Below are 5469 nucleotides of genomic sequence, written 5' to 3'. Positions count from 1 at the left end.
CTGGCATCTACCATCTCTCTAATCTTTTGACAACACTAAACTGGCATCCGTACAATGTTGAATCTCCATGCCAATTATCACCATCTGAGATTCTAACCTAAGTTTACATTGGCGACTATCAAAATCACAATTGTAACTCTCATCATCCAACTTGCCAGTAGAAATGAGATTTATCTTCATCCCAGACACAAACATGACATCTCATAGTGCTAACTTTTCTCCACACTCCGTCTCTAGATTAATATTTCCAATTCCAACAACTTTGGAAACTTTACCATTCACCATCCTCACTAGATCACAATGTCTTGATGTGAAGGATGTGAATACAATCCTATCTAAGACTATGTGTACGAAAGTTGCACTATCAATTGACAATTGTCCATTGAGATGAGTGACTACTATTTTATGTGTTACTCTTAACACAGACACATATATCACTAATTATTTCTTCTTAAGTTTCAATCACATTTACCTGCTGCTTTCTTTTTTGATTCTGTACTAATTTCCTACATGACAAGATAGTAAAAACATTTTATCTCTTTATTCTTATTATTCCATTTTTTATTACTGCTACTCAACCCATCATTTTCAGAGTTTATCTTGTCTTTTACCTTTAGTCACCGCTAAAGCTAAACTTAATGCATATTCCTTACTATTGTCTTTGTTAGAATTTCTTCAAATATAGCTAAATCATAAATTCCTGAAAACGTTGAATGCTTAGAGTCCCATTGGACATAAAATTCAAAAGTTTTTATCTAATTGATCAATTAATTTTTTTAAACAATTAGTACAAGATAGGAACTAGTTGGACATTTTTAAAATTCAAGAATCTACTAGATAAAAAATTGAAGATTAAGAAACCTATTAAAAATTATAAAGTTCAGTGACCAATTAATCACAAACTTGACATTAAATTTAGAGACTAAATTTGTAATTTAATTAATCCATACCTAAATCTAATATGTGACAATACAACAAAATATTTTAACCATTATTTAACTCACGGATGAGTTCTTTTAAAAAGAAAAAAAGAAAAGAAAAGAAAGAGACTTATAAATAAGTTTAAATTAAAATCATATGTAAAGAATGGGACCAAACAAAACAAAAAGGTTATAAATAAATAAATAAAACCGTGTTACTGCAGATTCAAACTTGCTTCCACAGGTTGGGCACGCCTTTAAGGACGCCTTTAAAACAACCCAGTGAATTTGATTTGCAATAGCTAAATTATATATATAATTTTATAATTTTGAAACTTGGGAAGATTTTAATTATAAATCTATTTCTAAACTTTTTAAGAAAAATATCTTTTTAAATGTATTTAAATTAGAAGGTATGTGAAATTGGGTCTTCTCTTTACAAATTACTCTCTATAACTCTTACTCTTCCAATTCCAAATACATATATATAAAGTGACCATGAAAAAAAAGGAACTACGAATACAATAATATATATATATATATATATAAGTATATATATATATATATAGTACCTGTATAAGACAGTGTGTTCTTAACCCATTAATATTAACAAGTTACGCAATAACAATGTAGTACTTATTTGCAATACTCCAACTATTACGGTGACTCATGTAGAGCCTAATTCACAAGTCACTTAAGCTCTCCTAGATACGAGACTCCTCTTAAGTGTGATAATATTTGTGTTGAACACTTCGACTTCCGACAGTATTGCAAACTTCATTCACTGATGAATCTTAGGTCCTCCTCAAGATACAGAAATCCTTCTTTGATATGAAGTCTTAGGCTCCCCCTAAAACCAAGAATCTCTTCTTTCTGCAATGGCTTAGGCTCTTCCTAAGACTAGTATCTTCAAATTCTTTGAATGATTTATCTAAAGGATACACATAGAAAAATAAAGTGGGCAAAGATCGACAAAACCCACAATATAGAAAAGGCCGTCAAGAACAAATAACTGTCAGGGCAAATGACGATGATGCAATATTTGATCACAAAGAATCACTCTTCTGATAATCAATAAATGCAGCAATCCTCAAAGAAGATCAGAATTCGCCTTAAAAAGACCATGACCAATTAATGAAAGAATATCCAAAAAATATGTATCTTTTTAAAAAGATAAGATGCACCATAAAAAGGAAAATATCAATCAATATATTTCTATTAAATTTCCAGAATTAGGAAATAAAAATGTTCTGCATATAAATTTCAGATTAGAAAAACAAAAAATTCTCCAACAATTAGATATGTCTGAGACATATGGCAAAAACCGCCAAAAGCTAACAAATCTCCAACAAATTCCTCCTTTCACTGATATTTTTAAGGCAGAATAAGAAAAAACACACCATCGAAATAATTAAAGTCAGAAATAAAGTCGAGATATTATTAGTACAATTGAAGATGCAAAAGTTTTTTCAACAGATGAAAAAGAAACAAAGTCATTTAGCCAACCAAAAATCTCCAAAAAGCCAATACCATATAACCAACCCTAGATTCATCTAAAAGCAAGAACCAAAACAGAACACCATCACAATAAAGTTTCCCCCTTTCTATATTTAAAAAAAAAAAAATTGTCCTATAGTTAAGAGGAAGATGCCCCAGTAAACTTAGCCAATGTTACACACATTGTCTGTAACATCCTGTGTACAGTCGTTTTTTCGCTCATGAAGTCTTTGAATCTGTAATGATCCGACTCCCTAAAACTTGTACTAGAATGTTACCATATAATGCTTTCACCTTAAAATGACACTTTTCATGAATTGGCAAAAACAAAATAAATGCTATAGAATAAATAACTTTTATTAAAAGTAAATAACTGAAAATTATTCAACAGAGTACCCTTAATTAAATAAAAAAATAAAACATCACTAGAAAATTTTATCTAAAGCAACCAATAGTGCAAAAACTGGAAGTTTACTAAATTCAACGACAAACTAAGTTTCAAAACATGAAATCATAGGAAAAGACATGAACAGAAGCATCTAACTAGTCCCAGTGGCACGATCACGGATTCCGCCTATCACTCGCTAGTGTGTCCTTATCCATACCTAGAAAAAAAACATAATAAAGAATGAGTATAAAAAATACTCAATAAGTAGCTTCACTATCGGGTTCAGACTATGCATTTATGTCCATAAATGGAACATTCTAGTGTGACATGCAAAAACCTCTACTAATCATGTATGGTCCTAGTGAATAACTGAACCAACACTACCACAAAGGAGATCACTAACTTCTAGTGAAAACCCAAAGGAAATCACAAACCTTTGGTGAATCTCGAAGGAGACACAAACCTCTGGTGACCGAAGGAAACAAGAGACACAAACCTCTAATGAATCCCGAAGAAAACACGAACCTCTAGTGAATCCCGAAAGAAACACAAATCCCTCGTGGGTACATAACTATAGGTAGGAGGCAATCATCACTAACATACTCATCATGCAGTATAAATCAAAGTCCCACGACATGGAAATATTACATCATGCTCATACATCCTCAAAACATATCGTATAAAATTTATATCATACTCATTCATCTTCATAAAATATCTTATTAAAATCAAAATCAGATCAAGCTCATACACATAACATACTTCAAACATAATTATCATTGTGCACATATGTCCTCTTTAATCAGGCATCACGCTTATCCAGTCTTAGAAAGTCAACTACATCATTCTAATTGTATCATGACACAAAGACGGTTCTACTAGTAAGATTACTTACCTCAAATTAAAAACTTAAATATCGTTATCCAAACAAGTTATTCTTTAACAAAATCTCAAATCAAAACCTATAACATAAATAAAATATTACGATTCAGATCAAATCTTACTGAAATCGGATGTCCTTTTCGTGCCATATGCACTTAGACTTGACTTTATCTCCCTTTTTTTCCCGGTCCAATATTTGGTCTCGAAATTCTTCGCTTTCGTGTCATAGCAAACTCTCCAAATTTATGACCAACCCTTCCTTCAGTGATCTTACAACGAACAAAAGTTTTTCCATTGTAAATCCGTACGGAGCTATCAACGAATTCCGGCAAAATCGAAGATCTACGTGACCAAATTTTCTTATTCAAAAGAGGATCTATCTTCGTCTTCATTCTCAACAGGAATGCATCAACAAAACTGCCCTTCCATATAGATCGTCGTGACATTATTCCGCCCCTCTTCCTCGTAAACTGCTTTAGTTATTTTACCCAAAATGTGGCCTGCTTCGAATCCACCTCCAACCTTCGAACTTAATTTGATACTAGCCCAAACACAAAAATTTCAGGAGTTAAAACTCAAACAACAGCCCCACTAATAATCAAAAGATTTAATAACTACAATAGCTTAACTAAAAATTGTCGAGATTGGTCTTAAACTTGATGGATAGCACTTCAAAATCCTCAAAATCTTGAATCTATCATCCAAAAATCAAGATTTCAACAACCATTTAACATCATCTCCATTTGGAGACCAAGACATTGAAGAACTCAAGGAAAAACTCACCCAAAATTGATGTTTCGGTGACCGCCAGTGCTGGGGGCGACAACTCCAGAACAAAGACCAACGGCGGCTGAACGTGGGTCGAGTGGTAGAGAATTCGGTGATGTCTGGTCTGGAACCCCAACCAGCTAAGAAAGATCGGACGCTACCTACAGCGAACGATAGTGCTGGAACGGAAACACAACCCCAATCGGATGCGCAAACGTACGGACACTCGTGTGAAACTGGCCGAGTGGGGCTAGAACGAGGGATGTCGGCGAATAACACAGACCTGACCGCACGGACGAAGGTCGAACAACAATGGAACGCGTAGCGGCGAGATCTGTTGTCAGCGACGGGCGCGAACAGCGACTGAAGGTGACTAGCACTACCGGCGGCGACCCAGACGAAGGCAACGATATAGCAGATCTGGAATGCAAGGCAGCATCTGAGGTAGGTTGGTGGCTAGGGCTTGAAGCGAGCGAAAACACAGGGGGTGCTGCGGCTTGCGTATGTGAAAGAGAAGGAGAGAGATTTTAATTTCTTTCTTTTCACTTTTAATCAATATATATATATATATTTCTTTCTTTTTCTTTCTCAAATTCCAAATATCTTCTCAAAATTCCAAATTCCAAATCTTTTTTTAATTCAAATCTCAAATTCTTTTGCAAATAAATTTAAATCAATTATCTTGTAAAACTAATTTAAATTAACTATTTTCTCGAAATTATAATCTCGAAAATTTAATTTGATTTCACGAATTGCATTAAAAATTTGAATTAAATAAAAACTTCTAAGGGAGCGTTTGAGGCAATGAGTTAATTATTATAGTATTAGGTTATGATAGTTTGTGTTTGGGGTGTAGATTATTTAAGTTTAGATTATAATAGTATGTGTTTGAGGTGTAAACTATTTTAGTTTGAAAAGGAAATAGTATAAAAAAATGATGAATGTAAAATAGTAAAAATGTATTAAATAGTAAATACGGTAGCAAATTGGGATTTTGAAATAGTGTTGACTATG

The 5469-nt window shown here is 33.2% G+C and overlaps 1 long non-coding RNA gene across 1 annotated transcript; it reads right to left on the bottom strand.

The window, feature by feature from the left end:
* Nucleotides 1-4144: 4144 nt before the first annotated feature.
* On the bottom strand, nt 4145-4997 carry LOC120068909. The gene is made up of 3 exons (XR_005479393.1): nt 4471-4997; nt 4317-4381; nt 4145-4228 (listed from the first exon to the last, which is right to left on the bottom strand). It is a non-coding gene; the product is annotated as an uncharacterized LOC120068909 (long non-coding RNA).
* Nucleotides 4998-5469: the final 472 nt, after the last annotated feature.

The sequence above is a fragment of the Benincasa hispida genome, unplaced genomic scaffold (assembly GCF_009727055.1).
Source record: "Benincasa hispida cultivar B227 unplaced genomic scaffold, ASM972705v1 Contig134, whole genome shotgun sequence".
Lineage (NCBI taxonomy): Eukaryota > Viridiplantae > Streptophyta > Magnoliopsida > Cucurbitales > Cucurbitaceae > Benincasa > Benincasa hispida.
Note: the sequence above shows the minus strand (reverse complement) of the source record. Positions and strands in the feature narration are given on the sequence as shown.